Here is a 15,915-nt window from a genome sequence, read left to right on the forward strand (position 1 = left end):
CTCGCCTCCTGTAAGATTATTAGTACACTAAAGCTAGCATAATCTTCAATTCTCTCCAAATATGGTGCATTAAAGTGAAAATACCACAAATGATGTCATTATGTGTAATTTCTCTCTCAGGGGGATTTGGGGCTAAATGTGAAATGGAGCCAAAATTACACCCATGGCTCCAGCCCATGTCAGCCACCCTAGAAATGCCCCTGCAGAGTAAGGATTCAGATACGCATTGCATGTACAACAATTTCATGGTCTCTAGTGACATATTTCACTTCTGAAATAAGCTGTCAAGTTGCAAGGAACAAAATTGTATTTCTTTTTTCTTTCATGAACCAGATCTATTGATGAAATCTGTTTTAGGAATCCTAGGCTTTTGTCTGTCACTACAAGCTGAATAACAAATGAGTTTTGGAGTCTATATTCCTTGAGGAATTTACATGGATTGACTGTGAGAAACTAGCAAGTAGATAATACACGCATTTATTAGTGCCTGTTGTTATTAAGCCTCTCTCTCTTTCTCTCTCTACATACATATATATACAGGGCCGCCACCAGAAATTTTGGGGCCCCTAACTGAGCTCAGGGTCTGGGCCCCTGGGGGCCCGCCTCCAAAACCGCCCACAGAGACCGCCTCCAAATCCCGCCCACAGGAATACACACACAGACACAAACACATTCACTGATACAAAAGGACACAGTTACACACACACACACTGATACATACTATCAGACACACATACTGATACGCATATAGGCATACATACTGTCACACACATACTGAGACATACACACATATACAGACACACAGGCGTACATAGTGACAGACACATACTAACATACATACAGACACACATGCATAAGGACATACAGACAGACACATTCATACTGACATGCAGACATACATACACTGACATTCATACACACATAATGACATGCACATACATACATGCTTACATACAGACATACATTCATACAGACACTGACATCCATACATACACACATTCATAATGACATACAGATATACATTCATACTGACATACATACATTCATACAGACAGACATACACACATTCATAATGACATGTAGACATACATACACTGACATTCATACACACATAATGACATGCATACAGATAGACATACATGCATACAGACAGACACACACACATTCATAATGACATGCAGACATACATACACACATACAGACAGACAGACAGACATACACACACACACACACACACACAGACAGACAGACAGACATACACACACACACAGACATACACGTAGACATACATACAGACAAACACACACACAGACATACATACACACATACACAATATGGTATTTATTATACCACAATACTTTTTGGATATGGTATTTATTATACCACAATACTTTTTGGATATGGTATTTATTATACCACAATACTTTTTGGATATGGTATTTATTATACCACAATACTTTTTGGATATTTTGGTTTCTATGTGTAACTTTATTGGTGGTATTTGTATGTATATTTGCTGAGGCGTATTTTACGCCATTTTCTGCTTTTTGTCCCTTGTAGGTAGCGGTCTTTTGAGTTGACGCATGCGCGTTTACGCGCATGTGCCTTACAACCCGGAACTGATCGAGATGCTTCACAAGTATTTCGCGCTCGATCATTGCGTCTCACAAGTGAAACGCATGTTCTACAACATGTGCACCGGATCTTTGAAGATTGTTCACGACGATATATATACCACCGGAGACGGACCCAAGGTTATCCCTGAAGAAGTCCGACATCTGACGGGACGAAACGCGTTGGATATAACCGAACTTTTATATATGTTTTATTGTTTTTATGTGTTTGGATCCTGTACCTTTTCCATTGGTTCTGGACCTCCACTGTGGATACTCTATTACTACTACCAGGAGTTCCATATGTATATGGAGAGATGCCTTTTTATGCTGCTATCTTGTAAGTGCAATGAATAAATGTGATTTTGTAAATTCTTAACTTACTTCACTATATTGCATTTTTTTACATTTACATATATCGTGTTGGAGGATATCTGCACTCATCACATAACCCCTGAGAGGGTGAAAGGCCTGAATTATCGTTTGTTTGTGAGTGTATTTCTAATCTCACTTATACCAACATTTATATATACTTTTGTACGCTATGTTAGCTACTCTAATTTTCACACAGATTCGATTTAAGGACATTTGATCTACATCAGGTTGTCCCATTTTATTTTATTTTAACATTTATACGTATTCTGGGTGGTTTCCACTTTGTTTGTTTGCTATATACACACATTCATAATGACATGTAGATATACATACACTGACATTCATAGACACATAATGACATGCATACAGATAGACAGACATGCATGCAGACATGCATACATACATTCATACAGACATGGTTACATACATATATTCATACTGGCATACATACATTCATACAGACACTGACATCCATACATACACACATTCATAATGACATGTAGACATACATACACACATAATGACATGCATACAGATAGGCATACAGACATACATTCAGACAGACATACACACATTCATAATGACATGCAGACATACATACACTGACATTCATACACACATAATAACATGCAGACATACACACAGACATACATACACACATACAGACAGACATACATACACACAGACAGACATACACACAGACATACACACACACACACACAGCTCATTTTCCAGCCACCCTCCTGTTTCTTACATTGTCTTTTCAGGAGGGTGGCTGGCTGGGGCTGATGGGACTGGCAGTCGGCTGGCTCTCCCTCTTCATTGTCGTGCGGCGGGCGCTCCTCCCGCGCGGAGTGAGCTGGGAGGAAGTGACCACTTCCTCCTAGCAGTAGTTGCGCTGCGGCAGCATTTTTTTTTTTTAAAGGGGCCCGGTCGCACTATACCACGACCGCAGCGCTGAACGGCCCCCTGAAGATATGGGGCCCATCGGGTGGCCCTAAGTGCATGGGCCTCCCAATGGGCCCCATCAGCGTGCGGGCGCCGGTGCAACTGCACCGGCGTCAGTTCCGCCGCTACACGCGGGGCCCAGGCGGGGCCCGGGCCCACTGTTATGGTTGTCACCCCTGATGGCGGCGCTATATATATATATATATATATATATATATACACACACAAAACTAACCTACATATCCCAAGCACCACTGAACACTTTTAAAGGGACATTGTAGGCACTGTAACTGCTTGATCTCACTGAAGTCCTTATAGTGCCTGAAATACCCTGGTACTGTCCTTCTATTCATCATTAAACCATTATTAATATATTTTTAAACGACAGTACCCAGCAGCCCATCTCCTTAATTCTGCTAAGTCTAATGAGACAGCATTAACCTGAGCAGCAATGGGTGACTCTGATTGACTGAGAGCGTCTGCTGACCGCTTTCAGATTATGACATCCTTTCATCTATAGAGTGGAGCACCTCTAATGGTGTGTGTGTATATACAATAAAACACCTACACCCTAATTGGGGAACAGCAGATATTAATTGGTGTCCTAAAAAAAGAAAAAGATCTCTATTATGCAGATCATTTAGACTTAAAAGACACCTATGTGCAGTAGTGATGGTTTAAACTCATATGGTTCTGAGCCAGATAGGACAGGCTCAGGTCATTCTTGCAGTAGTGTACTTAGGTGACACTATCACCTTCCCTTTACACAGAACCCATTTTTTCCCCATTGTTTTCCGTTGCTGGTATGAATTGGTATTTCTTGATGGAAGTATGTAACCTACTGGCTTCAGTAGGGGCCATGTTGTGGGTGACCACATACCCTTATTAGATGTTAAACTGCTTGAATATGGTTTAACATTAAATGGAGGTACAGTGCTAATGGATAACCAATTCAGTGGGGTGAAATGACTATAGTACCTACAATTAAAGTACCTTTAAATAGCAGAGGTTTTGTTTCTTAGTATCAATGTAATATGTAAGCTCACCTATCCAACTTAATGCTAATTTCTTAGACAGATGAGTTTACACTTTGATGGTTATTAGAGTAGTACTACGTCTGTAGACTATTACGTACAGCTAAAATAAGCCAAAACCTGTAGATCTCAAGTTTCAGCTGCAGACCTAAATACAAACTGAGGTCAGGATAAGATGTCTCACTAACTCAACACCCTTATAAATTCCTTTAACCCCTTAAGGACACATGACATGTGTGACATGTCTTGATTCCCTTTTATTCCAGAAGTTTGGTCCTTAAGGGGTTAAAGGGATTCTATAGGCACCCAGACCACTAAAGCTCATTTATAGAAACTGCAATGATTACCTTGCAGGACAAAGACTGCCTCTTGTGGCTGTCAATCAAAGAGCCACTAGAAGCCCTTCCTGGATCCTAATGGACTCCAGGTCACCTAAATGACGTTGGACATCCTCACGTTCTGCATGAGGATGTCCAGCATCCGTGAAATCCCCATAGGAAAGCTTTGAAACAATACTTTTTATGGGGAATGCTATAATGTGCTCACAGTGCTCACCATGCACTCGCAATACAGTTTTAACCATTAATTTAACTATTTATCTTCCGGGGGTGGTGGTGTAAGGGGGCGTGTGGGTTACCAGAGGGCACTATAGTGTTAGGGATACAGTTTTGCATTCCTAACACTGTAGATACCCTTTGAAGGCAGTCCAGTAGACCTAAAGTGCTTTTTGAATGGTCTCAATTAGAAACCTGTTCTCTTTAAATGTGCTCCACTAGTCACTTATCCCCTCTGATCTGTCTACAGTTTACATATCTAGTCTCTCTGAATGCTCTTAACTATGACTCATCCAGGCCATTTCATCTTAATGAAGTGTTCTTGGTGCAGTGGTCCTCTGTCCTTTTGCCCTGCAATGTAAAACATGGTAGTGTTTTTTTCGAGTGTTTTGCAGAGTTATATCCACCTCTAGAGATTCTCATACTTACAGTCACTATAGGTTCTTCAGTGGCACTGAACAAGTAAGACTCTGTCACATAATGCAGAAGCCCATATGAAACATTAAATACAAATCTTTTCTATGGGAAAGCCTGGCTGCGCACACAGCCCTCGCCATGCATGCAACTCAGATCCCTGATGCTGGAAATTGGACTATTGTGAAGGAGGTAATGCCTCCTCCATGATGTTGTGGGAGACTATGAGCTGAGCAGCACCTAAGGAGTTTTGGCACTGGAAAACTTTGATTATATTATTTATAACTGCACATGAAGGCCTGTATAGATCTAGGAGCAGGGACACGATTGCATTAGAAATACAGGCTTGTATTCCAATACAATGATCAGCCATAACATTAAACCATCTGCCTGTCATGTAGGTCCCTATCGTGCTGCCAGAACAATTCTGATGCTTCGAGGCATGGACTCAACAATACCTCTTAACGTGCCCTGTCGCATCTGGCAAGATATTAGCAGCAGATCCTTTTAGTCCTGCAAGTTGTGAGATAGAGCCTCCATGTATTGGATTTGTCGTTCCAGCACATCCCACAGATGCTCTATTGGATTGATATCTGGGGAATGTGATGGCCAAGGCAACACCTTGAAATCTCTGTCATGTTCCTCAAACCATTCCTGAACAACTTTTGCAGTGTGGCAATCTACATTATCCTGCTGAAAGAGCCCACTGCAACCAGGAAACACCATTTCCATGAAGGGGTATATGAAGTGTACAACAATCTCTAGGTAGGTGGTACGTGTCAAAGTAACATCCACATGAATGCTAGGATCCAAGGTTTTCCAGCAGAACATTGCCCAAAGCATAACCTGCCTCTGACAGCCTGCCCTTTTCCCATAGTGCATTTCTTCACACATTCAACTGGGAATTCTCCTACCAGGGTACCTCCTAACCGGGGGAAAATACATCCAGTAAATTTGAATACAAATGTTCGGGTACACCTATTGGTTTCTTTAAAGAGGCAATCAGTAGTGCAGAAGACTCTCAGTCAGTCACACACACGTCCATCTACCTGATCTTAAAGAAAACATGATTCATCTGACTAGGAAACTTTCTTCCATTGCATACCAGGAACACCCTACAAAACTTGTTGGAGATGCTCTGACCCAGTCATCTAGCCTTCACTTTTTGGCCCTTGTCAAAGTCACTCAGATCTTTTCACTTGTCCATTTATCTTGCTGCCAACACATGAAGTACAAGAATTAGTTGATCATTTGCTTCCTAATATATCCCGCTCCTTGACAGGTGCCATTGTAACGATATAATCAGTTAGTCACTAGGGATGTGCATGGGCAAACAATTTGGTTCGGTTCGGCACTTCCAAAATTTTGAACTTCATCAATTTGAGACTTAGGCACTTCGGTTCGGTTTGGCACTTCCGAAATTCAGGACTTGGCATTTCGGCACGGTTCGGCACTTCCGAAAGTCGGCAATTTGGCACTACGGGAATTCGGCAATTCCCTATCCCTTACTTGGGTTGGGATTAAGGGCTAGGTTAGAGGTAGGGTGACATGTATGTGACAGCTGTATGTATCTCCTGACTGGCACTGCTTCCCTCATACTCTGTCCAACCACTGTGTACGTGGCACTGCTCCTTGTGCTGGATCTTTGTGGGGGCTTGGCTCTCGTTCTGTCAGGCTTTTCTGCAGGAAGTACCGGTGACACTGAATATGAGAACTACCATGTACTGAAAACCATGAAAGCGTGACGCTACTGGGGAGAGGTGATTATATAGAGGAAAGGAGTAATAATGACATTAACTGGAATTAGAAAGGTGAAGAAAGAACGTGCGTGGGCATTAATGTATCATATGCATTTGTAGAAATGATAGGAGAAGATGATGTACAAATGGGTGGTCAACATATGTTACAGGGTTACAGTGCCCATAATAAATCACTTTGCAGAAATAACTTGAAATTTATTGCTGGGCTTAATGTTTGCTGTTAGCATTAATCACATGATTTTGAGATTGGTTACTGAGATGACAAAACAAACTGATGATTTTCAGTTTTCAGTTTTCAGATTACATCACAAGTTGAAGATTGTCAACAAGGAATCCAATAATGTGGTATACCTGGTATCTGTCACGGGGTCGTACCCTTACTTACATCAAATGACAAATCCCACAAACAAAGTTGCTAAATAGACATATTACCGGGCCTTAGAGTGGCCGGACTTAACGTAAAAAAGATAAAGACAAAGTCAGTAATAGCCAAATTCAGGATAGTAGAATTATGGATGAACAAGCCAGGTAGGGATACCAGAAATACACAAAGTAAAATACAAGTCAAGGTCAAGGTCAAGATATCAAGATAGACTTAGTATAAGCACTAAACGTGTATCAGGGCAGAAACCACAATAGGGCACTATATAAAGGTCCAAATAAGCATTATATAGACATACATATTCACATATTTTGATTGATCCATGTAATCTCTGAGACTCCAAAATATACGATAATGGGGTTTCCTAAGTGATGTGGTCACTTTAAGGGTGGGTGTAACATCATGTAATTGGAGCTACATAAGGATGCACCATTTAGATGGGCAGCTTCCAACAAATTGCAGGGATCAAGGGGCTGTCTGTGAACCAGGAGGAGCAGTTCGCTGGCGCCACATTTGTAAGTGTAACAGCATTCGCTATTTCAGAATGCTGCGTGGAGCATCCACGCGCCCCTAAAAGGAGAGCAGTGCGGCCTGAAAAGGTAAGCAGCCCAGGTGCATGGAGCAGGTAAGTTTGTCACAGTATCTTGGGAGCAGTGGATAGCACTTTAATAATTCTCACCTACAAAGAACCAGTTAAAATGTATTTAGGGTTTATTTTGGTCATGTGCAATCCATTATTAGTTTGATAATTTTTTGGAGTATTCATTAATTCTGTTAAACAAGTCCTTTTGGCTGTTGAATTTAATAAAGGAAAATGACTCCAATAATGTGTCGATAAATCTTATCTGGAGTTACTGTGATCATGTAAAAGGGTTTATCCAACCAAAATCCTCTGTTTGAAGAGTAACTCTTCATATCCTGCCCCCACTCTCTAAAAAAAAAAAAGCCAAGGCCAAGTTCTCCCCGCAGCCTGATCCTTTTCCGCTGATGTCACTTTCCCTAGTCACTGGAGGAGAGATGCAGGGGGAGCAGGTGCTGAGGGGAGGACATGGGTGGCACGGCGTGCAGGGTGTATGCTGTTATCAGATGCCTGTCAAAAACATGGCTGAGGATCAGGTGTTCGGACTCTCAGGACCCCTTCCCCCTTCCCATCCCCCTACGCTCCCACAATTTCATTTTGGGATTAGTATGTTGCAGTTGGATTTTCCTAAATTTTGGCACGTGTCGGTTTGGAAAATGGGAATTTCAGCCAACATGCCCAAATTTGCAATTCGTCCTGGAAACTAATCTCCAAATCTAGTTCTAAATATTAAAATAGTAAGTGTGTAGCTGTTCCCTACAACCACAGCAGAGTCCTCAAAACTCCATATCTAACAGTCGGTTCTGTTTCTAGCCCATCCTATTATTTTGTAACTCTCACCCCATTTAACCTTGAAGGAGGTGATGTGCCAAATTCTGTTGAACTAAAAACTCCTAGATTCTCAAATTGTTTTAACAACCAAGAAGGTAAATGTAGCCTCATAAATTATCCTTACATCTAATTTACACAAAGTTTTAGAAGGAAGCATTTTCTTCCTTCCTTTAACCCCTTAAGGACACATGACATGTGTGACATGTCATGATTCCCTTTTATGACAGAAGTTTGGTCCTTAATGGGTTAAAAACATATGCAAAAGGATATTTTAATTTAAACAAACGAGACATGCTGCAGTAGTCATTTAATCATAGTACCACAGATATAAATAGAAGAGAACTAGCTTACAAGCAGATTCAGATACTATTTAATAAGACCAGATCAACATTTCAGAGTGGTCAATTTATCAGATTTAAAAAAAATAATATTAATTATAAATTCAAACTAAGCCCATTAATAATCTTTGCCTCAATTTCTCTGTGTGTGGTATACATTTTAAGACCAATCATTTTAAAAATGGAATTTTTATTTTTGCTTTTATTTTCCACTACAGTGCCTGTCATTAAAATTAATTTTTCCTTGCTATTTAAAATTCTTTAAATCCTTGTTAAATAAAAATTCTTTCTGAACGCTTCACAGTACTAACAGTTTTTTCTGTCTGCCTGTAAAGGAAATATAATTAACTAACTCTAAGATCAAAAAAAAAAAGTTAAAAAAAAAAAATTCAATGACATCTAGGGAATATGATCAGATGCAATGCATCATAGTGATTATCATTTATTTGAAAAAGTAAAGATGAAACATTTTTTAAATTCCATCCTGATCAATTTACCATTAACCGGTAATGGTCAAAACTAATTTGATCTATATTGTAATGTTAATTTCAAGATATAAATGATGCCTTTTAAATGTCTTCAAATTATTGAACCCTCTGTTTTTTGGGTTTTTTTTTGTTTGCTCCAGAGACAACATGCCATAGGGCTAGAAATTGATTTTGTTTTAAATAAATAGTGTTTTCTGGTTTTTAGATATTTACTGCTGGAATCAAATATCCTTTGCAGAAATAACTGGTATGATATCAAGAAAGTTAATTAAGTCTCTTTGTACTCACAATCAGTCCTGGGAGATAGAGAAGCTTAAATATTTAAGAACTATGGCTAAAATTGACATATTGATTTTTGCATTGATTAATACAAGAATTTGCAGTGGATTGACAGGTGATAAATCAAACAGTAGAGATTCCTTTTACACGCTGTAGGTTAAGAGAGCAAACGTGCTGTATTATTTTCAGGAATTTGTACAGTTACAGTAACCTAATTTGTAAAACAAATAAAAAAACATTTTTTTGCAAAGCACAAGTAGATCACACCCATTGCAAAACCTTGATCTTTGGTAGGTGCTGTAGGGTGAACGTATATGTGCGGTGTGTATAGTGGGTGCATCTGCTATTAGGGTGCTGTGTAGATGTGTTCTGCATGACAGAGTGTATGTATTTGGCTGGGGCTTGAGCTATACAAATCCTAGAATCTATAGGGCCATATAATTTAGCTTATCTCAATTCCTACTAAACATTTATATTTTTTTAATAGATCAGTATTATTATGGGAAAACTAATGAGTCCAGGGCCAACAAGCTCCTGAGATGTAAATCTTGCCCTGGCAGTAGGATTGTTCAGATGTTACTTATTTTTAAAAAAGGCTTCTATAAGACAGAATGGGACCATAGGGTTTGATTTGGCCTCTACTCCATAATGACGGATTATCTATGACCGTAAATGTTAAAGAGCATGCAGGGAACATCATCAATAATACTTTTATAACACATGTAGCCTTTCAATTCACAAAGGACACAATTAAATGGAACTGCAGTGTAACGTGACATTTTAGGATAATGCCACATCCTTTTTGTGAATGTTAAAAACTGAACAAAAAAAAAATGTTATATTTGGGAATAGTGGCAGTGTGTAAACGTCCGTCACAATTTGTAAAACAAGCCACTTATCCCTAGGCAATGTAACTACACATGAGAGCCCAAGCGTAAAATTAAATGCAATGATGAAAATAGAACAGGAGAGTTATGACCAGGGATATACAGTGATCAACCTTATTTATCTTTTGGCCACAGATTCCAGAGGGTTTATGAATTACATGCATAGCACAATGCAGCACATTATATAAGGATGTGAATCCAGGGAATTCATTTATTAAATGTTAACTTTCATTGATTAAACAATTATAACAGATTTATTTTCTTATTTATCCCACAGTAAATTTTAACAGACTTAAGAGTACCTGTCATGGTACACATAACTTTACCTATAATTAAAGTCTAAATCATTTGATCTGTAAACTGTGCTTGAAGCAACATATGCTCTTCTCCTTCACCTGTCAAAACAATTTTTAGCACGGTTGAATAATGGGAAAGCAGGAGAACCTTTCTACAGGCATTTTTCCTGCTCTCTGTCACTGCAACTACAGCATATGCACTGTAGTTGCTATGTTATTATCTAGCTTGTGTGTCTATTACTTGCTATGTGAATATAAGAACAAGATATGAGATGCCATTTCATTGGAATTTGCATGTGGAGAGTAGGTAAGTGCTAACAGCTTATAAAGTTTATATTTCTAATTAGAATATTGTGAAAAGGTGCAATATTCTAGGCTCACAGTGTCCCTCTCTAATCAGCTAAGTAAGCCATAACACCTGCAAAGGGTTTCTGAGCCTTTAAATGGTCTCTCAGTCTGGTTCAGTAGGAATCCCAATCATGGGCAAGACTGCTGACCTGACAGTTGTGCAGAAAACCATAATTGACACCCTCCATATGGAGGGAAAGCCTCAAAAGGTAATTGCAAAGGACGTTGGAAGTTCCCACAGTGCTGTATCAAAGCACATTAATAGAAAGTTATGTGGAAGGGAAAAGTGTGGAAGAAAAAGGTGCACAAGCAGCAGGGATGACCGCAGCCTGGAGAGGATTGTCAGGAAAAGGCCATTTAAAAGTGTTGAGGACTTTCACAAGGAGTGGACTGAGGCTGGAGTCAGTGCATCAAGAGCCACCACACACAGACGGATCCTGGACATGGGCTTCCGATGTTGTATTCCTCTTGTCTAGCCACTCCTGAACAACAAACAACATCAGAAGCGTCTTACCCGGGCTAAAGAAAAACAGACCTGGTCTGTTGCTCAGTGGTCCAAAGTCCTCTTTTCTGATGAGAGCATCTTTCGCATCTCATTTGGAAACCAAGGACCCAGACCCTTGAGGAAGAATGGGGAGGCACACACTGCAAGATGTGTGAAGTTTTCACAGTCTGTGTTGATTTGGGGAGCCATGTCATCTGCTGGTGTTGGTCCACTGTGCTTCATTAAGATTTTGGAGCACTTCATGCTTCCTTCCGCAGACGTGCTTTATGGGGATGCTGACTTCATTTTCCAGCAGGACTTGGCACCTGCCCACACTGCCAAAAGCACCAAAGCCTTGTTCAATGACCGTGGGATTACTGTGCTTGATTGGCCAGCAAACTCGCCTGACCTGAACCCCATAGAGAATCTATGGGGCATTGCAAAGAGAAAAATGAGAGACATGAGACCGAACAATGCAGAAGAGCTGAAGGCTGCTATTGAAGCATCCTGGTCTTCCATAACACTTCAGCAGTGCCACAGTCTGATAGCTTCCATGCCACGCCGCATTGAGGCAGTAATTGCTGCAAAAGGGGCCCAAACCAAGTACTGAGTCCATATTCATGCTTATACTTTTCAGAGGTCCGATGTTGTTCTATGTACACTCCTTGTTTTATTGATTGCATGTAATATTCTAATTTACTGAGATTGTGGATTTGGGGTTTTCATGAGCTGAAAGCCATAATCATCGCACTTATGACAAATCACGGCTTGAACTATCTTGCTTTGCATGTAATGCGTCTATCTCATATATTAGTTTCCCCTTTTATGTTGCATTACTGAAATGAATGAACTTTTGCACGATATTCTAATTTTTCGAGTATCACCTGTATGTATATATATATTACTTTATCTATATTAATCAGTAGCACATAGTAACGTACTGTCAATGTTGTGTTTTAGATAGGTAGGTAAGTAGAAACGTAGATAGACAGACTTATTATTTTTTAAGTCTGAAAAATAACTATGAGCAAATAACATGGAAAAGTTTTAAATTATAAAATAAAATGTTTCCCTGTTAGTAGTCCACTTTGCCTCTTATTTGCTACAATCTCAAAGGACTTCTAAAACCAATCCATGTCCAACAAAATCAATGTTTGACCCTATAGGGTCAAAATTAAGATTTTTGGAAGTCTTTTGAGTGCTGCAAATTATTATGTTTATTTATATTTGCGAGAGTTAGCACCTAGGCATAATGCAGATTATTCATATTTTTTGTTAAGTGCTGGACTTTTATGTATTCTTTTATGGATATATGCACATGTTCTGGTCTCCCTATTAAATAAAGTTAGTTCATGATTGCTTATTATACATATATATCTTATATAATTGTTTTGTTATGTAACCAACAACTTCACCTTGTATAGGTTACTAATTAGCTGCAATATCAGTTATTTTTAAAACATATTTCATTTTATTAACATTCACAGGGTTTTCACTGAAGTAAGAATTGGCAGGATTTTAAAATGAATTCAAAGTGATTTTTCAAATTTAAGAACAAGATAGCAAAATCAAAGAAGACTTGAAGAAAGTTTCTAGTTCAACTACTTTGTCCTTCATTTTAAAATTCAGTCTAAATTCCAGACAATTCTCCCTTCAGCCTGAGAGTGTCTCCTATTATTAAATATTGAAAACTGAATTCTCCATTGTATTACAGAAGATATCACATAGATTTAAATTTAGAGCTGGGTCTGTAATAATATATCTAGTTATTTCAAATGAAAAATAATGAGGCAAGAGTGATTTTTTTAAGCAGTGAATTACATACCAGTTATGGACACTAGATGGTGTCAGTGACTCACCATTGTTTAAAACAAGTTTAAAATACCCTAAATTGTACCAAGTGCTCATTTAGCACAAAGTTAAAAACATCATTGAACATGGGTGGGCTCTCTTGACAAACTTACCAAGAAAAGCTACATTCTTTCAATTAACTTTATTCATACTTTAAACAACAAACAGTAAATAGGTGGTGTATTACATTTATCTTGTGCGTTTTGCCACTTTTTGGTCTCAATCATGAATCACAAAAGTAGAAAATATACCTTCATACACATTAGCTTTAAAACCTTGTGTGTTCTTCAACTTTCCAAGAATGGAAATGAGCACAACAAATTGTATCTTTTACATTCCCTGCCCAAATTTCTGTAGATTTTCTCAGCAATGTCCTGCGATTTTACATATAGCTGTTTCTAGGTCAATACACCAGTTTGAAATAAAATAGTCACAGAGTGCCAGAAACATAGAATGTGACGGCAGATAAGAACCATTCGGCCCATCTAGTCTGCCCAATGTTCTAAATACTTTTATTAGTCCCTAGCCTTATGTTATAGTTAGGATAGCCTTATGCCTATCCCACGCATGCTTAAACTCCTTTACTGTGCTAACCTCTACCACTTCAGCTGGAAAAAAGGTTATGCAGAAAACATTCCCTCGCTATCAGCCATGATCCCCTGGCTATTCATTTAAAGAAACATGGGTGTTGGCTATCTGTTTCATTCAAACAATCATGGACGTTGTAGTTAAAAGCATCTGGGGGGCCGCAGATTGTGCAGGCCTGCCTTAGTGTAAAAGCTTCAAAGTGATTAAGCTCTCTTGTAGAATGTACTGCTGTCTCCCCAAGCATTAGCTGAGACTTAGTGAAGGGTAAAAATGAACTGAGTTTATTGAGGCAATGCACAGGAATGTATACACAGACCCCCAGCATGGGATCTCCATTCAGAATAACACAAGCCCGTCTGACATCTCTGTGTCTGGGAAATAATTGAGTCAGCTAACTAATTATCTCCCGGACACAGAAAGTGTACTACAAAAAAACCCCAAAACATACACAATATAACCAAGCTCCCCCACATGCCATATATCCCCAGAAAGGTCTCTATTGAGCACCCATTCTGTCCAAAAATTGCCTGGATCGGATGTGGCTATCCCAAATAAGTCCAAAGTTCAGCGGGACACGGCTAGCCTCCGTTTCGGTTCAGAGTTCCAGAGCTGGGTAAACTTCCCTAGTCACCTAAAACACTGCATTTTTACGTGGGAACATGGAGCTCCCCAAGTCCTTGGTGTCATTCGATGTCTTGCTACCTCCTAATTTAACCCTCCAAAAAGCGCCCTGACTGATGGTCCTGAGACAGAGAGCACTCTGATTGAAGTTTCAGTAGACCGCAGTGACCCTGCAATCCGCTTTAGAGTTACAGGAGATTTCAGGGTTGATCTTCTTGGTCAGGCACACCACAACTCAGCAGCCCATAGATAACTCCAAGACAGCAAGGGGTGCTGGGCTAGGAGGCACGGGCTGGAGGGTTAGTCCATAGTGATAACAGTCTTTTGAGAGAGGGGTGGGAGACATGTACCCGGCTAGGCAGAGGATCCGTTACACTAGTACTAGCACATTCTAGCTTATATAATTGCTAGTTGTAATCTTGACCATGCCCAGCAAAGATTTAGGGCTATGTATATTGTTAAGCACATGGAAGATGTTTAAAAAAAATGTGAAAAGGAAATGAATACACTTGCACAAGTTAATATAAGTTGCCAGGTGAGTTCAATTAGCCAGTGCTGGTGGCGTCATTCACACTTCCAGCTGCTGTACAATTGTTTTTCATAGACATCTCGTTTGCTACACACACATAACAAACCACTCACATATATCTAATTATACACACAATAGAATGTGAGAGCACTCACGTTTATTTTTCTTACGGGTGCAATGACTTTAAAGAATAAGCACAAAAGATGTACAGCTCTCCTTATTGTGAAAAGATGATATCCCTTTATTGGCAAACCATCTTTTCACAATAAGGAGCGCTGGATATCTTTTTTGCCTTTTCTTTAATTATACACATATATGTGCATGAACATTATAATGCATGTACAAATAAACATACATAATAAGTAATAAGTAACTACTCACATATATCTAATCAGTCAAACACACATGTACATGCATCTATAACTAACGAGTGACATGTCTATATTTAGGCAGGCACACATTTACCTAATTAGTAATTGCCACGTGCATCTAATTATCAACTTAATTGGTCACACATATACCTAATTGCAATATGGTGACAATGGAAAGTCACACATTTACAAAGGCACAAACTCTAGACACATGTACCTATGCATCTACCCAGGGCCGGCCTTTGGGGTGTGCGACCTGTGCGACTACACAGGGCGCCATGGCAACAGGGATGCCAGGTGGCCGACACAGCTCGCAGTCGGTCACTCACAAATTGGAATGCAGG

This window comes from Pelobates fuscus, chromosome 3, assembly GCF_036172605.1.
Source record: "Pelobates fuscus isolate aPelFus1 chromosome 3, aPelFus1.pri, whole genome shotgun sequence".
Classification (NCBI taxonomy): domain Eukaryota; kingdom Metazoa; phylum Chordata; class Amphibia; order Anura; family Pelobatidae; genus Pelobates; species Pelobates fuscus.